The sequence below is a fragment of the Apodemus sylvaticus genome, chromosome 3 (genome assembly GCF_947179515.1).
Source record: "Apodemus sylvaticus chromosome 3, mApoSyl1.1, whole genome shotgun sequence".
Lineage (NCBI taxonomy): Eukaryota > Metazoa > Chordata > Mammalia > Rodentia > Muridae > Apodemus > Apodemus sylvaticus.
This window is the reverse complement of record NC_067474.1, coordinates 14,941,378-14,964,089: the sequence shown is the minus strand read 5'-3', so window position 1 is coordinate 14,964,089 and position 22,712 is coordinate 14,941,378. Positions and strand designations below refer to the sequence as shown.

The 22,712-nt window shown below is 42.8% G+C and overlaps 1 pseudogene; it reads right to left on the bottom strand.

Annotated features, from left to right (window-relative positions):
• Window positions 1-8,052: 8,052 nt before the first annotated feature.
• Window positions 8,053-9,057, bottom strand: LOC127679756 (glyceraldehyde-3-phosphate dehydrogenase-like; annotated as a pseudogene).
• Window positions 9,058-22,712: the final 13,655 nt, after the last annotated feature.

The window sequence follows — 22,712 nt, the reverse complement described above, 5'->3', positions numbered from 1 at the left end:
GGCATGCAAGAACTAATCCTGGCTGTTTTGGACCAGGCTGGCCTCGAACTCAGAAATCCACCTGCCTCTGCCTCCCAAATGCTGGGATTAAAGGCATGTGCCACCACCGCCCAGCCTTGGTTTGGTTTCTAACACACAAGTCAGCCAGTGCCCAGCTGTTTGTAGCTCTAGTTCCAAGGGATCTAATGCATTCTGGCCACCAAGGGCACCTGCACATAAACCCATGCAGGCACTTACAAAGACCAATAAACAAAAGTGAAGACTTTTATTTATACTTTATATTCCCTCCATCCCTGCTTCTTTTTTGAAAAGGTGTTATAGTCCAGGTTGGCCTCAAATTCTTTGGTCTGCTTCAACCCTCCAGTTTCCATATTGATTCTAAGAGGAATAGATGTGGGTGAGGTAAGAGTTAAACGGGAGGAAAAGATGGAATAAAATAATGAAAATGAAGGTGAAATTCTTTTTGCAATATTTCAAACTCAGTAGTGCAACTTTCTGGAATTTTTGCAAAGTTAAAGTTCTATCCTCTTAATGACCACAAGCACATCTCACCAGAGCACAAAGCTATGACTCCTTTTGGTGTTTCAAAGCTATTTTTGAGTGAGAATTCAGACTCTGAAGGGAGCCTTATCCATCAGCAGAGTCACAATAGTGACTCTAATGAATCAGAAGCTTCTATTCCAGAGACAGCAAGAATAATAATAGCACCTTCTCAGCCTTCCTTTTATGCCCCGAGAAGAGCCTTTAGTTCATTTTAACTTACCTGGCTTTTTCTTTTTAACTCCACATCTTAGTTGAACTTGTCTCTCACCATCCTGTGCTCCTGGATGGTCTCTTGCCTTAATTCGTTACATTGTACCATGCATCTTTTTCTAATAAAAAAAACAACCCCCCCAAACAAACAAACAAAACAAGGAAAGAACTGTCCTCATAATTCCTACTCGTGTTCACACATGCACATTCCCTCACTGTTCTCATTGGAGCCTCACTATTTTGTAGGGGGAAAAAACACAACGTGACTGCATTAATTTAATGTCAGAAATGGGGGAGGGGGCACTTGGGGCTTTATTGGGCAGAAGGAACTTTGGGCAAGGAATGCTTTATTTTACATTTGTCCAAGGCCAATAGTGCCTGCAGGGGTTCTTACTGCAGTGAAGGTTCGGGTCCCTCAGGTGTTCTTATGGGTATGCTGACTTGGAAGTTGTTTCTCAGTTTAAGATTCATTGTGTTAAGTCATTAACCCTTCAGTTAGGAGGGGGGAGGGGGGAGCCTCAAGCAGTGCACGTGCCTTTAATCCCAAAAAAGTTACCTATCTTTGCACATCTTTAGTCCCAGAACTGGGGAGGTAAAGGCAGGTGGATCTCTATGAGTTTGAGATCAGCCTGATCTACATAGAAAGTTTCAGGACAGCCAGGGCTACATATAGAGACCCTATTGCATAAAATAAACAAGCAAACAAACACATCCAACCTACAGTGTGCAGTTGTAAAGCCTTTAGTTGCATTCGTGGTACTGACAGCCACGCAGCCAGGGTAGCATGACAGTGATGGCTTTGTTCGGCGTTGGTGTGCTAGGACATCATGATAAGCACTACTGATCTGCAGCACTCTGGCAATCACTGTGTTTTCCATCTACAATGTCAGTAGTCACATCAAGATGAATCCTAATAGTGGCTTTAAAAAAGGGATAGCTCAAGAACCCAGGTATCCCTCAACAGAAGAGTGGATGCAAAAAATGTGGTATATCTACACAATGGAGTACTATTCAGCCATTAGAAACAATGAATTCATGAAATTCTTAGGCAAATGGATGGAGCTGGAGAACATCATACTAAGTGAGGTAACCCAGTCTCAAAAAATCAATCATGGTATGCACTCACTAATAAGTAGATATTAACCTAGAAAACTGGAATACCCAAAACATAATCCACACATCAAATGAGGTACAAGAAGAAAGGAGGAGTGGCCCCTGGTTCTGGAAAGACTCAGTGAAACAGTATTCAGCAAAACCAGAACTGGGAAGTGGGAAGGGGTGGGTGGGAGGACAGGGCAAGAGAAGGGGGCTTACGGGACTTTCGGGGAGTGGGGGGGGGGCTAGAAAAGGGGAAATCATTTGAAATGTAAATAAATTATATCGAATAAAAAACATTCTTTGTTTAAAAAAAAAAGGGTTAGCTCTACTTCTCTTAAAAGGGCAATCACACCAGCCTGCTATCCGCTCAGTTCTCCTGGTGACCAAACGGCATATTTCTAAAGCAGTCTGGGTTCCCTATGTGCAGCCTGTCAAAAACAACAATACAAGCAGCTTATGAGAAAACTCCTGAACTGGGTCAGGAAGGGAAAAGTAGCTCCAAGGAGAGAAGGTCACAAGCAAATGGGGATGAAGGATTCAGTGTGCGTTCCTAGGGTATGGAAAACACATGGCTGTGTGCCCCGTGAAGCAAAAGAAATTAGCTGTAGAGGTGTGTTTGGGATAGAATGATTTCACGCTACATGGCGTCCTTGAGCCTGAGCAGAAGCCCTTCTCAGCTTCTGAGATGCGTTGTTAGTGAGGGCTAAGGGTGTCAGTAGAGGGCGGTGAGCCAGTGCTCACACACTTTCCAGAGGCAGGAAATGTGCCACAATTATTATTCCCTGCTAGAGAGTACTTGTATTAGAAAGGTTTAACATCATAGATTTGAGCCAGCTATGATTCATCATATTATAAAAACTGATTTCTTAGATTCTCTTCTTTCCACCAGAATCTACAATTTGCAACAGTAGGAACAGTGACAATGATAAAAATAATTATGGGACTGGAAAGATGTCTCAGTGGTTAAGAACAGTTTCTAATTTTGCAGAAGACCCAAGTTCCTAGCACCCACAGCAGGTGGCTTACCTCCAGTTCTTGGGGATCCTCCTCTCTCTTCTGTCCACATCAGGAACTGCACTCACAAGCACTCACTCATATACACATACTTAAAAGTAAAAAAAAAAAAAAAAATTAAAAAAATAATTGTTAGCTGATCATTGTGGAATACATATACAATCCCAGAACCAAGACTGGAAGAGCATGTTGAGCTACAATAGTGAGTTCCAGACAAGCTTTGTGTTAGACAGGAGACACACTATCTTAAAAGTTTTTTTTTTTAATTAAAATAAAATAGTTAACCAGGCATGGTGGCACATGCCTGTAATCCCAGCACTTGGGGGGCAGAAGCAGGTGGATTTCTGAGTTTGAGGCCAGCCTGGTCTACAGAGTGAGTTCCAGGACAGCCAGGGATACACAGAGAAACCCTGTCTTAGAAAACCAAAAATAATAATAATAATAATAATAGAAAATAGTTTGCCCAGGCTACCCTGAAGCTTACTATGTATGTGTGGGGATAACCTTGAACTTGGATTCTCCCACTGCTATCTGTAAGTGATGGGATCACAGGTGTGCCACCACACCAAGTTTAACAACTGGGGTTATTATGTGAGAAAAGTTTTGCTTATCTGTGGTGCAGATATCACAAAAATTATCAACAGACCCGTGCTTTCCCATCAGCTTTCATTAATGCTTATGTATTTAATGTGTGGTACAAGACAATTCTTTTTTATCCATTGTGGCCCAGAGAAGCCAAAGGACTAGACATCCCTCCTTTAAGACACTGAGGCAAAGAAATTGAAGAAGACACTAGAAGATGGAAACAAGTTCCATGGTTATATATCAGCAGAATTGATATTGTACAAATGGCTTTATATCTGGAAGCCATCTATAGATTCTCTCAGGTACTCTTCAAAATTCTGATAATATTCTTCACAGAACTAGGAAAAGCAACCCAAAACTTCATATGGAAACATACACACACACACACACACACACACACACAATCAAAAACAACCCTCAATAGAAAGAGTAATATTGCAGATATCACAATACCCAATCTCAGATTATAACACGAAGCCATACTAACAAAGATAGCATAGTACTGTCACAAAACAGACTTGTAAATCCAAGAAATAGCATATAGGACCAGAGATAAGGCACAGCTATAGCCAATGTTGTTGGCTTGGTTCGGTTGAGGTTTCTGAGACAAAATCTCTGCATAGAGACTTGGATAGCCTGAAACTCACTACTCTGGCTTCAAACTCAGAGATCTACTTGCCTCTGCTTCCCAAGTGCTGGTATTAAAAAAGGGTACACTACGGTGCCTGGCCCAGTCACCCATTTTTTTTTAATGAAGCAGTCAAAAATATATATTATAGAAGAAGCAAGTGGTGCTGGAAAAAAATGGATTTCTACATGAAAAAGAAATAAATCTCTAGATCCAATTGTCTCACCCTGCAAAAATTAAAATAATCAATTAAAAATAGATTAAATGAAGTACTACTGCAGTAACTCAAACTTTAAAACTGCTGTGGATAGATACTTCAAGATACAGGGAAAGATTGTTAAACAGGACTCCAATAGTGTAGGAAAAAGCCTAAGAATTAATAAATGGAACTGTGTGAAATTAAGTAGCCTCTGCACAACAAATAGTCAGATGAAAGAGGAGCCTACTGTCTAACTTTAGTGGAGCATGCCTTTAATCCCAGAACTTGGGAGGCAAGGGAAGCAGATCTTTGTGAGTTTGAGCCAGGCCAGTCTGATCTACAAAGTGAATTCCAGAACAGCCAAGGCTATACAGAGAAACACTGTCTCAAAAGAGAGAGAAAATGAGAGAGAGAGAGAGAGAGAATGAGAGAGGAACCTACAAAAACAGGAAAGTATCCTTTAAATCTATACATCAAACAGGGAATTAGTATTACTATCCAGGATACATAAAGATCTGAAAAACTGAAATGATAAGTGACATAATGAACTGAAGAAGTTGCTCTCAGAAAAGAAATACGGGGCAGAGGGGAGCTCAGCTATTCCACACCCACAGCCAATCCTGGTGACCTGCATTCAATCCCTCAGACCCATATGATAGTAAAAAGGAGCAGACTCCTACCAATGCCCTCTCGTGTCACCCCCAACCCATACACACTTACGTACATATGCACGCACATAAAATAAGTTTAAGTGCAATAATTTTTTTAAAAGAAGAAATAAAGATGGTCAATAAGTGCTTGGAAAGGTGTTCAACATCCTTAGCCATCAAGTAAATGCTAAATAAAATTGCTATGGTGGGATGGGGGAAAAGTGTCTAAGAGTATTTGCTGCTCCTCCAGTGTCTGAGTCCAGCTAAGTGACTCTAGCTCAATTCTCAGCATTAGGCAACTTAACAACCATGTGTGCCTTGCGCTTCAGAGGATCCACTGACCTCTTCATGCCTCTGTGAACACCCTCAGTTGACACCTGCACATACACACAGGAACATGCACAGGTGCAAATAAAAATAAAATATAAACCTTTAATAACGAAAGCAAACTGCTCTGAGATTCCATCTCACCCCAATCAGAATCACTATCACCAATGAAAAAATTAGCAGCGTAAGCTGGTGAGAACATTGTGAGCAAGGAAAGCTGGCGGAAATATAAACGTGTACAGCCACCATGGAAATCAGTATGAATGCTCCTCAGCACGCTAAAGGTATATGCACTGCATGATCCAGTGATAGCACTCTTCCATATACACCTGAAGGTGTGCATGAGAACTTACCATAAATACCATGTGACTTCTCTCATATGTGGAATCTAGATTTAAAACAGATGTTTCATCCACAGAACTTCGTTTGTGAGTCACAACAGTAGGGAATTGGGAAATATAAGGTAATAGAGCGTGTAAGCAGAAGTAGGGGCTGAGCTTTAAGTAAGGAAACCAGCAGGAAGTGGGAGGGGGTTCCTGTGAAGGGCTGTAAGGAATGAGGGTGAGTGAGGAGGACATGCCACTCGGTGTATGAAGGTGGTGAAACTCGGTACTTTGATAACTACCTCGGAGCTGCTTTGTAAGAGATACACGGGTGCACTGAGAAGCAGCAGGGTACCTTTCTTCAAACAGGCCTATTTCTTTTTTCTTTTTGTCTGTCTTTTTCTTTTGGATGCTGGCCAGAACCTGAGTATACTTTAAAAGTCTCTTGCCAAAGCTTGGGGCTTCCTTGCTCTCTCTCTAAAGGCCCCCTCCTAAGGAGCTCTCTCCCACTCTGCAGTTGCCTGCCACCTTGTGGCTGATCTCTACTCTCCAAGCAGCTATAAGAGCTATAGCTTGCTTACCCTGGGGTTTGTCTTTTAAACTCTAATGAAATTTCCTCGCGCACCAGAAAATAAACATAAAAAATAAATCAACTGAGGAGTCTGTAAGGGGGTCCTGGGGCCTAACTCCCAGGAGGAATGGGACCTAAGGGCTTGCTTTGCAGTCAAGATTGCAGGTAATGCTGATAGCTCTCCATCTGAGGCAGTGTAGCTAGCTAGAAAAAGGGGGGTGGGGGGGAGGTTCAAAGGACCACCGCTGGAGATGCAGCTCAGCATTTTCAAGAACTTCCTGCCCTTCCAGAGGATCGGATCCCATTCCCAGAGCCCATAATGAGCTTCTTAACCAAATCATCAGCTCCAGGGAACCTGATGTCCCCTCTGACAAGGCATGTACATAGTTCACATACTCTAATGCAGCAAAATATTCATACACATAAAAATATGTTTTTAAAAAGAAAAGAAAGCCAGGCGGTGGGCCATGGTGCACGCCTTTAATCCCAGCACTTGGGAGGCAGAGGCAGGTGGACTTCTGAGTTCGAGGCCAGCCTGGTCTAAGTTCCTGGATAGCCAGAGCTACACAGAGAAACCCTGTATCGGGAAAAAAAGAAAAGAAAGGAAGGAAGGAAGGAAGGAAGGAGGGAGGGAGGGAGGGAGGGAGGGAGGGAGGGAGGGAGGGAGGGAGGGAGGGAGAGAGAGAGAGAGAGAGAGAGAGAGAGAGAGAGAGAGAGAGAGAGAGAGAGAGAAAGAAAGAAAGAAAGAAAGAAAGAAAGAAAGAAAGAAAGAAAGAAAGAAAGAAAGAAAGAAAGAAAGAAAGAAAGAGAAAGAAAGAGACAAAAAGAAAAAATGAAAGAAATAGAAAATAACATCTCATACTTCTCCTGGTTTGGATTTATGTCTGCTGCTGACTGGTACTCAACAGTTTCTGCAGAACTGACCAGACTGCCTTCAGGAAAAGCTGTACTGCCCTTTCCAAAGACATCAGATATGACATTTAAAAACAAAAGCAAACACAAAGCACCTGACCCATACCCTGTGTGTAAGCATGGATCCCTTCGATGTGTGTTCTATCTGTACTAGCTTTTCTCTAGCAGCGCACAGTACCTCAAAAGGTCTCTCTATGAACAGAATTCTGTGGGTTAGAAAAAGATCTATCAGGCATATACCAAAAAAGTTTGCCAATACATAATTGTTTTATATCTAAACTCACTTGCAAATTAATAGCTTAAAAATTCCCAGATCATATACATAGAGCTACTTCTAAAATATCTAGGTCTATCCTCCAAAAGGCCATACCTTATTGTCTCCAAATATATCTCTCTGTCTGTGGCCTCAAACGCAAAAATCCACCTGCCTCTGCCTCCCAAGTGCTAGAATTAAAGGTGTGTGCCACCACTGCCCAGCCTGAATATTTTCTGCCTATAACTGAATCCCAAGACTCAGAACCATCAGCTACAAGGAGGACAGTTTTCTTCCCTAAGATGTAAGAAATGATATGAATCACTTTATTTGATATATTAGAAACATAAACCTATACATTTTTCTTTTTAAATTATTTATTCTATGACAGTTTCATATATTCTATAATACATTCTGGTCTCATTCACCACCTCATCATCTCTTATACCACAGTACCACCAAAGCCCTACTCTTCCCAAAAAGACCCCTTCTCCCACTATCAAAATCTTGCCTTCTTGTTTTCTTTTCCAGGGGGTGGTGGTTGCTGCATCGAACTTTATTGGTGGCATTCAAGAGAGCAGGGAGGGCTCCCTAAACCCCTCCTGTTATTATGGGGGTCTGGGATGGAAACTGTGAAGGAGATGCTCAGTGTTGGGTGCTGAGTCAGACCAGGGACTCCTCAGCAACCGAGGGCCTCTCACTCTCAGTGTGCTTCCTGGGGTGGGCGGTCCAGGGTTTCTTACTTCTTGGAGGCCATGGAGGCCATGAGGTCCACCACCCTGCTGCTGTAGCTGTACTCATTGTCATACCAGGAAATGAGTTTTACAAAGTTGTCATTGAGAGCAATGCCATACCCAGCATCAAAGGTGGAAAAGTGGGAGTTGCTGTGGAAGTCACAGGAGACAACCTGGTCCTCAGTGTAGCCCAGGATGCCCTTCAGTAGGCCCTTGGATGCCTGCTTCACCACTTGGCCATCATACTTGGCAGGTTTCTCCAGGTGGCATGTCAGATCCACAACAGATATATTGAGGTAGGAACTCGGAAGGCCATGCCAGTGAGCTTCCGGTTCAGCTCTGCGATAACCTTGCCCACAGCCTTGGCAGCACCAGTGGAAGCATAGATGATATTCTGGGTAGCCACACAGCTATCATGCCACAGCTTTCCAAAGAGGCCATCCACAGACTTTTGAGTGGCAGTGATGGCATGGACAGTGGTCATGAACCCTTCCACGATGCCAAAGTTGTCATGGATGACTTTGGCCAGGGGGGCTAAGCAGTTGGTGGTGCAGGATGCATTGCTGACAATCTTGATTGAGTTGTCATATGTCTCGTGGTTCACACCCATCACAAACATGGGGCATCAGCAGAAAGGGCAGAGATGATGATCCTTTTGACCACACCCTTCATGTGGGCCCAGATCTTCTCCATGGTGGTGAAGACACCAGTAGACTCCACGATGTACTCAGTACCAGAAACACTTCATTTGAAGTTAGCAGGATCTCAATCCTAGAAGATGGTGATGGGCTTCCCATTGATAACAAACTTCCCATTCTCAGCCTTGACTGTGCCATTGAATTTGCCATGGGTATAGTCACACTGAAACATGTAGGCTGTGTAGTTGATTAAGGTCAATGAAGTGGTCTTTGATGGCAACAATCTCCACTTTGCCAAAGTGCAGAGCAGAAGGCAGCTCTGGTAACCAGGCACCCAATACAGCCAAATCTGTTCACACTGACCTTCACCATCTTCTCTATGGGACGAAGCTGGCACTGCACAAGAAGATGCAGCTGTCTCTGGAACAGGGAGGAGCAGGAAGCTGCCTTCTTGGTTTTTAATCAAGACCATCCTCACAATCAAGTTGTCTACTAGATCTTTGGGTAAACGTCTCACCTGTTATACCACTGAAGACAATGGCTCTCCCTCCCTCAGAAACTATAAACTGCCAATGGAAGTCCAGAAAGGTTTAAATCTCAGCAGTTCAACATCCATGGTCTTTCAGCCTAATCATAAAGATCAGATGCAAAGTGATGGCACTAGTAACGGGAGGGACTCTGCAATTCCTGGGTTAAAACTCAACAACTCCTTAACCACCACAAGCAAAGCCATAATGTTTGCATAGAATGACTAATGGACATCCCAGCACTTGGGAGACAGAGGCAGGTGGAATTTCTGAGTTTGAGGCCAGCCTGGTCTACAGAGTGAGAAACCCTGTCTTAAAGAAAGAAAGAAAGAAAGAAAGAAAGAAAGAAAGAAAGAAAGAAAGAAAGAAAGAAAGAAAGAAAGAAAGAAAGAAAGAAAGAAAGAAAGAAAGAAAGAAAGAAAACAAAGAAATGGACAATTACCAAACTTTAGTAGAGGTGGTGCGGGCAGAAATCAGCCTTTTTCTTTTTTAAAGATTTATTTATTATATGTAAGTACACTGTAGCTATCTTCAGACACACCAGAAGAGGGTGTCAGATCTCATTACAGATGGTTGTGAGCCACCATGTGGTTGCTGGGATTTGAGCTCAGGACCTCTGGAAGTGCAGTCAGTGCTCTAAACCGCTGAGCCATATCTCCAGCCCAGGAAATCAGCCTTTATTTAGAGCTTTATGTCAGGGATTTGATCACTGGTAGCCTCACTTCATGCTCATGAGATGCAGTCTTGTTCATAATACAGGATCTCATTTCTACTGCACAGGCATGCCATAGGGTCCCATCAAGCTGTAGCAGCGTATCATTCTCTACCTTCTCTGTCGTATTCTGTAGCTGCCTGCAGCTACTACGAACTGGTTTCCTGGAACAGAAGCTGAGGGATGGATGGGAAGGGGCGAAAAGAACGAAGCCAGGACGATAGTTTACCAATCAAGTCCCCCACTTTAATCGAAGTCAGACCTTTTAACAGTTTGGGCAAACCTCTCCCCCCAGACTGAGTTCTGGTGAAGTTGTCTGGGGGTCCTTGGCTCTACAGCTCAGGAACCTGGGTGGGTCATCTGCTTAATTCAGGAATCCTTAGACCGGGAGGAACTATGAACTTAACCTTCACTCTGAGCTTCTCCACCCTAGGTGGAGCAAGCAGGATTCTGACTAGCTCAGGATTCCCTGCTCCACAAAGGCTAGGAGAAGTTCACCTTGACCAATGTCAAGTACACTCAGAGCACTCCACCCTAGGATAAAAATTCCTGCTGTAATCTACTTCCCTATTATGCACTAAAGGTAGATTCCTGCCTGAAGCCCTTGGCCTTGGCCAATGTCAAGTTTCTACCTTGTGGCACGACACCCCAATATGGCTCTGTATACTTCTCCATTTGTCAAAATTCTACTTCTCTGGTCAAGCCGAATCTGAAATGACCTTCTTTTCCAAACTAGATATTATGGCCTCTTCCTAATAAGGCAGAGTTAACTAGTTTTCACCAAAGCTCTGTATATCTTAGACCATATAAGAATATAGCAGTTTTTAAAACCTTATGAATGCCAATGAAATGCCAGAGGGCTATAAAGATGGACTTGAACCTCATTAAGATAGAGATCATGCCAGGTGGTGGTGGTGGTGCATACCTTTAATCCCAGCACTCAGGGCAGAGGCAGGTGGATCTTTGTGAGTTCAAGGCCAGCCTGGTCTACAGAGTGAGTTCCTGGACAGTCAGGGCAACACAGAAAACTCTCGAAAAACAAACAAATGAACAAAAAGATAGAGATCATTAGGATTATTTTTTGTATTGTTTTTTTTGAAACAGGATTTCACCATGTAGCCTTAGCTAGCTTAGAATTCACTATGTAGACTGGGCTGGCCTTGACCTCATAGAGATCTGCCTCCTAAGTGCTGGGATCAAAGGTGTGTGTTACCACACACACACACACACACACACACACACAGCTGAGATAACTTTTCTTAAAAGAGTTGACTGAGGATAGATGTGGAGGCACATAACTATAATACTTGCATTGAAGAGAAAACAGGAGAAGGACCATAAATTCTAAGTTAGCCTAGGCTACATTGTGAGATACTGCCTTGCAGACTAAAACAACACAATGACAGAAGATAAACTAAAATTGTGTCCCTCAGTGACGGGCAGCCAGCTTGCTGCCTCCCTCCTGTATCACTCTGTTCCCCTGCAAGAGGAGCACTTTTGAAGGCTGGAGACACCACTGTCCCCTGCTTGATTCTATAGCTTCTCCATCAAATGCCTTTCTCTCATTAGGAGGTACATTTTATGTTTTCAAGATTTTGAACTGTTCATTAATCCTATTCAATAATCCTTTGAATTCCATGAACAGAGAACATTGATGCCTTTGTAGCTTCTCTTCTTACTAGTTTCCTTGTGTGCTGTGGATGTAATTGATATAATACATTAGAATATTGCTGTAGTTTTGGAGACTATTCAATCTGTCACAGAGCAAGGGTCTCACTGTTAGGTCACAAATAATCAAGGAAGGTGGAACACACTCTTAAGATATTAGTAGAAATGCATTGTAGATACAGATGTTTACATGTGGATATGCATGTGTATGTATATAGTTTTACAGTGTAGCGTATGCATGTGTGTCACATTGTCCTGTCAGTGTAAAAGAACCTTTGGAGCAACAACAAATACTCCACCAACAACAACTAGATCAAAATTTCTAATACTGTCCAATATGAGATCTTGGGGGAGAGGGCTTGAGAGATGCGTCAGAGACTAAGAGTGCTCTCTGCTCTTGCAGAACCCAAGTGTGGTTCCAGCATTCATATCTTGCAACTCACAAGCAAACTCTAGCACTAGGGAATCCCAAGTTCACATGCCAACACAAGACATACATTCATATGCTAGGAATTACAAAAGGAAGCAAATCGTCAAAGAAGCAACTTAAAAGTTCTAACTCTTACATTTCAGCAACAGGCCCCAAACCACTTGCCATGGCTTAGTGGGAAAAAAAATGAAGTAACACCTTTTTTATTTATTTATTTATTTATTTATTTATTTATTTATTTTGGGTTTTTTTTGGATTTTTTTTTTTTGAGACAGGGTTTCTCTATATAGTCCTGACTGTCCTGGTGTAGGACCCCCGTTTTGGGGAGACCTCACTCAAGTCTCGGGTTAGCGCACACCCAAGGAAACACGAGAGACGGGCTTGATGAGGCAGTTTATTATCGGAGCTCCGGGCCGACACATATCTCGCATAGGAGACAGGGGAGTCAACCCCGAGGCTCGGAAACCAGGGGTTTTTATAGGAAAAGTCAGGGGGTTTGGCACGATTACACATGATTCAATGATTCAAACATTGGCGGGAGGAATTTGCACATGCTTACATCAGCAAACAGAAGTGCAGATCAGGGCTTTGTAGAGTTAAACATTGGGCCAGTCATCAGATGAGCTAGTTCCTGGGACAGGGTGAGCTATCTCTTGAGGCCAAAGGTCTCAAGCTGAGGGTGGAAAGGCAAGTTACTCAGTGACTCAGTGCTAAACTAATTGCTGGGGTCTAAAAATATTGAGTTGGGGGGTAATGGTATTAGAAGTTTACAGAAGCAAGATAAGCTTAGCTCATTTCCAGTTATCTTGTGGGGCCAGGATCACCTATTCAAGGCCTTTTTGTCTAGCTTTTAAAGGGTGGGCTCTGGACTGTGACCTTTTACCTAGTTTCTAACAAATAGCACAAAGAGCGAGCTCTGGAATATGAAGTGTTTGGGGCTCCCAAGAAGGCTGGAGTTATGCTGTATTTTTTTTTTTTTTTATCCTTTTACTGGAACTCACTGTGTAGACCAGGCTGGCCTCGAACTCAAAATCTGCCTGCCTCTGCCTCTGCCTCTGCTGGGATTACAGGCATGCGCCACCATGGCCCGGTGAAGTAACACTTTTGTATTGCTGTGCTTGAAATATCTGACAGACTGAGGCGGTGGTGGCGCACTGATTCCTAATGACTTTCTGCTATAATCATAGATTGATGCCTGGGAAGGAGAGCAAGGAAGATAAGATCTCCCTCAGTTCCACCGCAAGTTCAAGGCCAGCCTGGGCCACAGGAAAGCATGAGGGCTAGGGAGGGGAGGACAAGACAAGAAAGCAAAAGAGCTTGACTTGATAGATTCTCCTCCACCAGCAGCACCACTTACTAGTCCCTGGCAATGCCTGCAGCACAGCAGGGGCTCAATAGTTTCTTACCTGTTCCAGGAAACAATCTGGGTTTATTCACCTGCAGAATCTGATAAGTTCCTATACAATGCCATTCTCTGGGGTAAGTTTTCTGCATCTGAGTTTAAGCCAAGACTGACCTTCAACTCCTGATCTTGATGTCTCCCCCTCTGCTGGACTGGGACTATAGGTGTTCACCACCACGCCTGACTTGTCTGTAATGACTCTAGGTTCGCCCAGGACAGAAGTGACTGCCACTACAAGTGACTGCTTTTCATTTAAATTAGATGATAACACAACTCAGATGTGTCCTAGTATAGCCTGTAGAATGATACTTTACAGGCAGAGGCGAGACAATGTCTCCTGGGAAGAACGGCACTCCCTCTTACATTCAGAAGCTGATGATCTCACTTGACAATTTCCTAAATGCTCCTCTTTCCTTATAGCGGGGACATGGTATAACCAAGTAAATATGGATATCTAAGTATTCATCTTGTAGCCAAAAAATTCTGCTTGCTTTGCTCCAACCATTTATGTTATTACGGGAGAAAAGGCATTCCAGAAATTCCAGTCACAAGTTCTTTTTTTTTTTTTTTTTTTTTTTTTCTAGTCACTGCCTTTCAGGGCAGGTGTATTCCAAACAATGGGCCCAGGCTAAGGAGATTTACATCTGAAAAATCTTACAAGGTCCCTGCCATACAAATGAATGTTGGGCAAGGTAGAAAGAATTTACATTTGAGTTGGTACCTCAGTTACCAACCTGAGTTGGTGCCTAGTTCCATAGCTACTTTTTCCTACAAGTTAATCCAGTTCCACCTTTAACTCTTGATTTTGCTATGCAGATAGACTCTCTCTCTCTCTCTCTCTCTCTCTCTCTCTCTCTCTCTCTCTCTCTCCTGCTCAGGCCCACCTGAATAGCAAGGGAAGTTTATGAGGAACTGCCTTTTGTTACAGGCCCCGTGCAGGGAGTCCTTGAACAAGGCAACCTTCTTAGCTTATCCAGGTGTGATTCAGGATACAGTATATACTTAATACTCAGGAAGACTCATGTAGACTCAGAGAGAGACAGTAGATATTTTTTACTCAGAGAGACACTTGGAGGAATGAGTTAGTTAGTTCTTTTAGGCTGAGGGCTAGAGGTTGGAGCTGCCAGCTAATCACCCAGGGCCCCGGGCAGCCCCAGGCTGAGGCTAGGGACTACAAGGTACTGATCTCCAGGGGCCTCAGAGGGTCTACGATGGCCGCGAGCATGGCCCCAGGCATGCACAGAGAAGAATGCAACCAGCGGACTAGGCAGAAGTACTCTTGAAAGACAGCGAGAGCCAGGCAGCTTCCCAAGCTCTACAATGTCGCCATTTTCCCCAGGAGGCTAGGCACGAGAACCATCCTTCTTCAGCTCCCGAGCCGGTGCGACATGGAGACCAAGATGAAGAAGCAGTTTAGCTGCATGGGCCTTGGACTTTGGGTAAACACCCTGTATTGTCCGAGAAAGCCTAGCTAGCCTTTTACAGGTGTATGTGATGCTTAATGTGAGATGTTAACTTGACTGGACTTTGAGAGATACCTGAAAATACATTCAGATTTCAAACCACCTCTGTGGTCATGTCAGTTTGTCCTTTCCCGCTGGAACTGTATTTCCTGGACCAAAGAATCCTGGTTATCCCGCAGCAGACTTCGGACTGTAACACAGACGGTCCCCTTCTCCTTATTTGTATCCTACTGAAAAGATTAAGAATTTCACTTGTACCATTCAGCTATGTGTGTTTGCCAACTGCCATGCATTTTAAATCATAGACTGTATTTTTTATAATTTAATTATTGTTTTTACACTTGTGTGTGTGACTTGTGGGAGTGTGAGTATGGGCAATTTGGCAGGCATGTGAAGTTCTAAGGGTAATTTTTAGGAGTTGGTTTTCTGCTGGCCTCAAACTCACAGAGATGTGCTTGCACCTGTCTCCCCAGTTCTAGCATGTGCCACCACCACCATTCTCAACTTCTATCATAGTTCCAGGGATCAAACTCAGGTGTTAAAGCAAGGAATTCTACTCACTGAACCATCTCACTGGCTATTCTCTGCCAGCACAATGAAGTAGTGAAGTAAAAGCAAAAGTGACGGCATACACAGAAGAAATGGATCAAAAGTTTGTGGCTAGTCTGGGCTACAGATTGAGACCCTGTCTCAAATGAATAATTGGATAGATAAACAAGTAAGGTTTTGATCAAAACTGAGTATTAAATTTTCTATTATTTTGAAAAGTTTAACTCGGAAACTTTAAAAAAGCCATAGAACACTGGTCCCTCCTAGAAGGGCAAGAGTTCCCCCTCCCAGAAGGGAGAGGCTAAATTAAATTCCTCAGACCACAGTATGGTCTCTGTGGCTAGGAAAGACCCAGAGTCCACTGACCACCTACCTATCAACCAATTAATTTAAAGGTAATGTAAGACCCGATAAAAGCGGGCACACCAGTGCCCCATGCCTCAGAAGGCGACACCCAAATCACTCACGAGAAATGGCCTTGATGTAATAGCAAGAACTCTGGGTTCTACAGCCGTATACCACGAAAGGGTAGAGTACTATGGACCCCGAGTGCAGAATTGTGACAGCTTTTATAAGTTTACAACAAAGCCTGTGAATCACAAACCAATCATTCCTTAGCATTGAGAGCCCGCACAGTGCGAGCCAATCAATTTGTACCACTCCATAGTTTTTAGGCCAATCAGTTTAAATTATTGGAGGCCACGTTCCGTGGACTAATTAGTTTCCTATTTTCTTGGAGGTCTATAGCAGCATGAACTCCTGAATGGGGGTAATGGCGTAAGCAGTTTACAGAAGCAAGATAAGCGGATAATTAGCTCATTTCCAGTTACCTTACGGGGCCAGGACCTTTTTGCCTAGCTCTTAACAAAGTGCGGGCTTTGGAATGTGACCTTTTACCTACTTTCTAACAAAGTAGGAACAATCTGGGGTGACCCTAAATGAATGGGCTACCCATCCCATCCCTAGGTCCACTGTTCTTCGGGTAGTCCATGAATACATTTTGGTGCCAGTGGCTTCTTGGACCCAAGATCTTTTCTTGGAAACAGCGCCATTGGCTTGGAAGACCGAGTGTTGACCCCCCGTGTCCACCAAGAACTGAGTGGGTTTCTCTTTCACTCCCACAGTTATCCTGGGTTGGGGGAGGTGGTCAGAAACCCCATCTCCCCTAGTCGCTGTCTTCACCCAGGGCTAACACCTGGGTTTGCCATTTGGGGGCACTTTTCCCAAGACCTGGGAATTCCTGCTCCTGGCTTCTATTTCTTAGGGCACACTCTGGCTCAGTGGCCTCTCTCCTTACAGTATGCACACTGGTCCTTTTTGTCTCCCTTTTCTGCTTTTTCTAACTATTATATCCAGGATTCTCTTAGCTTCCTTCTCTGTCATTTTTTCTTTCTTTTTCTCTGTTCCTTCTCATCCTCTGTCTCCCTGTCTCAGCAAACTGCACTAAATTTCACTATAGACTTTCTCAACAACCTATATTAAATCCTTCTACAGACCTTCTCAGCAACCTGAACCAAATCCCTCTAGCCTCTGAAGCTTTTTCCTGATATAGCTTTATATTTCTTGCCCCTGGAGTCATATCGTGTATATTGGCAGAATGCCTCTATGAGCTGCTCTAGAAAATCTGCAGATGACTCATCTGGTCCCTGCTTAACCTTACATACCTTGGTCAAATTTGAGGGCTTCCATGCCCTCAAGACCTGCCAATAGAGTCTGGTGTAGGTCTTTCAGGTGCCTCTTACCTTTTGTCTGAGGGGGTAATCTTTCTGGCTTCCTGTATTACAAATAAAACAGTCTCAAAGAGATTAATTAGTCTCTTGGGAAATATGCCCTTAGTGAGAGAGCCACCGTGGTATCAGGATAGGTGGTCTCAGGTCCTCTCCTGCTCCATTCTGTGGTCCTCTCTAAATATCAATTGAGCATAATTATTATCATTTTGTAAATTATAAAGTATAAGATAGACATAACACCTAGTTTATCATCCCTGCCAATTAAACAGAACCCTTTCATCTGTATTATCTTAAAAGACTGTCAGAGTTAACATTTAAACTTAACATTGTAAGAATTGACTCATGTCCTGGCTTTAAATTTTATGTCACCTGAAAATCATTTATTTAAATCTATATCAGATTTCTCAGGATTAAACAGCTTGGGCTATCTATGAGACTAACAGTCTTCAATGCCATCAGAAATCTAAGAGTGACCAATATACAGAAAATATATAGAAAGCTTAGCACAGCTTTTAAGACTTAAATATCATATTCCATGGATTTTTGATGTTTTTGAAAACTAACTATGTAAAGTAAGGTGGACTGTTGTCTGTTAAACTATCTTCAGCTATTTCTGATTAAAACCTAGAAAACACCCTAACAATAAACTCAGAGCCTTATATTTCTATTTGGCCCTAAACTCACAGGCTTAAACATCTCAGATTGGTAATAATAACAACAAAGAACTGGGTGTAAATCCTCTACTTTCAAATTTTTAGTATTTATACCAAGGAAAACCTTGATTTTTGTATCAAAATAAAATCTCTATCAAATAAGAACTTATGCCTTGAACTTAATAACAAAGACTTTAGTATCACAAAGACAGATTTTTCATTTAATATTTTAGAATCTAGTCTTCTGGAGGTCTCCCTTTTTTTGACCTCTCTCCCAGAGGAAAAATATAACCACAAAGTTTAACAATCACATTGATCATAATAATTTAAACAATGTAAAATAAAAGAAATAAACCATCTGCACCAACTTAAACCCAAAATTCTTGCACCTGCCACATTGAGTGTCTTGTCGAGACTAATTTTCCCCACCAGGGGGTGTCAAAGTCCAAGTATTTTGTCTCTCCTTTTGTTCTAAGTTGGCACGCTTGAGTCATGTGTCCTGATTTTGGCGCCATAAAGAAAGTTGCTTTTCAGTTGGATAATAACAAAATGAGGCAACACTACCACTCAAAACAACCAAAAAGGAGAGATTTTGACAAATGAAATAAATGTTCTAGGGCAGGAATTTATGCTTTCAATAATACCTTTAGGTGCTTTGAATGTTCAGGGCTATGTGAATTCCCAGGATTTAGGTGTGTTTGGGGAATACAGTTAGGAATTGATGGACCAGTCGGGCGGTGGTGGTGCATGCCTGGATTCCCAGCATTCTGGGAGTCAGAGGCAGGCGGATTTCTGAGTTCGAGGCCAGCCTGTTGGTTTCTGCGTTGATTTCTGTGGCTGCGGCTGCTGACCAGGCCCACACGTGCGCACCCCGGGCGCCGGGCCGCGGAGGAACCGTGAACCGCAATGAGACACACTAGACCAGATAGCTCCACGTGGGCTTTATTTAAGAAGGGGAAGGGGTAGCCGGCGGGAAGGGAAGGGGGAAGAGAAAGAAAAGAGAGAGAGGAAAGGAGCGCTGCTCAGTTATATACCAGGGGTGACGTAATTACAGGTAAAGGTGGGCTATGGAATTCTGGGTAAATGGCAGCCGTTGCCTAGGCAACAGACCCATACATTGCTTTGCATGGCGTCACAAGCTTTGCAGGCCTCAGGCCTCGGGTACCTACACAGCCTGTTCTACAGAGTGAGTTCCAGGACATCCAGGCCCAGACAGAGAAACCCTGTCTTGAAAAAACCAAATCCAAAAACAAAAAAAACAAAACAAACCCCCCCCCCCCAAAAAAAAACAAAGAAAGAAAGAAAGAAAGAAAGAAAGAAAGGAAGAAAGAAAGGAAGGAAGGAAGGAAGGAAGGAAGGAAGGAAGAAAGAAAGAAAGAAAGAAAGAAAGAAAGAAAGAAAGAAAGAAAGAAAGAAAGAAAGAAAGAAAGAAAGAAAGAAAGAAAGAAAGAAAGAAAGAAAGAAAAGAGTTGATGGACCAGTCTGATTCTATCTTAAACTTTAGATGCCATTTTGTTTCAAGGTCAGAATAAGTTCATTTTGTTTACTAAAACTCAGATATGACCAAGCATTAACCTATTTCTGGAATTTGACATGTTCCCCACCCCATGGAGTTTTACTTATACTTTGAACATGCCCTGATAAGATTAAGATATTTTGTCAAGGAATCTTGAGGTATCTTGAGATGTTCTGCCAAAATGATTTGTCAAATAGTTTTACCTGATGTCTGCTTCTGTTACGTGCTTGCCAAGTCCTTATGCTACCAAATTCCTCTGAAAAATCCCTTTTGCTCCTTTGAAAAAGAGGCCCAGAAATGATCACCCTCACTGGTCTCTCAAATCCCACTTTGGAGAGCCCAGCATATGCACAGTAAATAACGCTTGCTTAATTAGCCTTAATTTGGGTGCTAGTCTTCATTCTTGCTTGATGGGCTCATTATTCTCGGAGGCCACAGTCAAACTAGACCCCAATCCAGTCTTGGGGACCCAAAGAGCTACTTCACTTTAGGGTGCACGCCTCGAGGAAATTCCAAGGCACAGAGACATGTTCTTGGTTCAGTGGACTACTGAAGTGAATGGGGAAACACAAAGAGATCAGCAAGCACCTGAGGATTCCTACATCCTTAAGTCACAACTCATAGTGAGACATCTCCTGCAACATCTGACACTGTTCTGGTGGCATCCTCCTGCCTGTGTGGGGACAGAAGGTGCCTGATAAGGTACATCAAATCCTGGCTAGGACACAAGTAAGCCATTGCTCTCCCTCTCTTGTTTTCGTTTTTGTTTGTTTGTTGTTTTATTTTTGGTTTGGTTTGGCTTCGTTTTTTGTTTGATTTCCAGTTTTGTTTTGTTTGTTTTTGTTTTGTTTTCTTGCCCGCCCTACTGACTAGACTAAACCCAGATTGAACACTAATTCTGAACAAGGTCAGGCAATCTGTAAACTTTATGCCCAAAAAATGGAATATAAATGATTCCCCCTTGTACTGGCTGGGTTTGTGTGTCAACTTGACACACAACTTAGAGTCATCCGAGAGAAAGTGTCAGTGAAGGAAATCCTTCAATGAAATCAATTAGTGATCAATTAGTGACCATTGTGACTGGTGCCGTCCCTGGGATGGCTGATGGTCCTGGGTGCTGTAAGACAGTGAGCTGAGCAAGCCTTGAGCAAGCTCTACATCAGCTCTTCCTGCCTGCTTGAGATCCTGTCCTGACTTCTTTGGTAACAGTGATGTAGAAGTACAAGCCAAATAAACCCTTTCCTCCCCAACCTGCTTTTTGTTCATGGTGTTTTCTTGCAGCAACAGAAACCCCTTAGGGGGTTCCCTAAGAATTATTCCCCCGGAATAATGGATGAACCTGGATATTAGGTTGTTGTACTGGCTGGTTTTGTGTGTCAACTTGACACAGGCTGGAGTTATCACAGAGAAAGGAGTTTCAGCTGGGGAAGTGCCTCCATGAGATCCAACTGTGAGGCATTTTCTCAATTAGTGATCAAGGGGGAGGGCCCCTTGTGGGTGGTACCATCCCTGGGCTGGTAGTCTTGTTCTATAAGAGAGCAGGCTGAGCAAGCCAGGGGAAGCAAGCCAGTAAGGAACATCTCTCCATGGCTTCTGCATCAGCTTCTGCTTCCAACCCTGCTTGAGTTCCAGTCCTGACTTCCTTTTGTGATGAACAGCAATGTGGAAGTGTAAGCTGAATAAACCCTTTCCTCCCCAACTTGCTTCTTGGTCATGATGTTTGTACAGGAATAGAAACCCTGGCTAAGACAGTTGTATATCTCTGGATATGATCCTGCTGTCCTCATTACAATTCAAAGAAAACAATTTCAATGAGAAATACCAAAACCTATAGGTCCCAGTAAAAATCTTTTTCCAGTATCCCAGATTCTCTCATCAAGCCCATAACCTACCACAGCAGGTACACATCCTAAAGATTTGCTGACTACTGTCAGACCTATTTGAACTTCTACTCTTATTCATGTTGCCACATACACTTGCATACACCTTGCCCTCATCTAAAGTCTACAGGCCTCCAATACCCACATCTTCTCTCCCAATGAAAGTTCCCCTCTTAATCATGCTGCCAGGAGTCTTTTCCTTCCTCAATCATTCTACACCTAGCCTAATAGAAGACTGTTGGCTTTGTCTGAATCTAAAACCCTCTTGTTATGGGAAATGGTTTACAATCAATCTTTTACAGCATTGCCACAAGTTGCTACTGATATTTGTCCTTGGTCCCAGCCCAAATTAATCCTAGGTGATAAATAGGACCGGTACTATGAATTATCTTCAATGCATCAGATTTCTTGGCATCTCTTTATTTGGCTAAATGTGTGACCATTGTATGCAACCTGTCACTGGCATAGAGAACAAACAGCTCTTTCTTCCTGCCTGTACAGATGTCTGGTAGGCCTGTAATGGTGGAATTATGTGTTGCTTATCAGTCTCCGCCATTGTACATGAGACACATATATTTTATCTTTTTGTATTTTCACTCATATTCCTCAAATTTATATTTATGATAGGGATGGTAACCACTTACATCTAGCTATAACATCAGACCATCCTAGAGCCAAGAGGGTGGCTTTCTGCAGCCCTGGGAACACCAGCACTAATCCTATAAGACCAAGAGATCAAAACCCTAAATGCCCAATTAAATGGGACTTGGACTTTTTAACAAAACTCAGTCCCTAGAACAAGTAGATGTTTTGGCCAAAGTAGTATTCCCAAACAGGAGAGGTCTCAATTTGCTCTTTACAAAATAAAGAGGGGTGTGTGTGGCTGTGGGAGAAACTTGCTATTTCTATGCTAACCAATCAGGAATAATTCGAGAAACAATAGCTGTGGTAAGAAATGATCTTAAAGTCGGGCAGTGGTGGCGCACGCCTGTAATCCCAGCACTCTGGGAGGCTGAAGCAGGCGGATTTCTGAGTTCGAGGTCAGCCTGGTCTACAAAGTGAGTTCCAAGACAGGCAGGGCTATACAGAAAAACCCAGTCTCAAAAAAACCAAAAAAAAAAAAACCAAAAAAAAAAAAACCAAAAAAAAAAAAAACCAAAAAAACCTCTTAAAACCAAATACTTAGATTACCAAGGAGGAAATAATTGGCACCAATGCCATTCAACTTGTAGCCCTGGCTAACTACTCTTATTTCAGGGACTGCAGGCCCACTAATATGCAATTAGGCATTACAAATGCATTACACGTTTCTTCTATTGATAAATAGAAAGTGATGAAATACCTATCCTCTACTGGCATTGTCAGTCCATGAAACAAACAGAAATGTAGTCCTAATCAAGAATTTGGAAGGACACATAAAACAAGAGGGGATGATGTACCAACCTGATTCCATCTTAAGGTTGGAAGCAATTTTGTTACACAGAAGAAGAGCTGAAG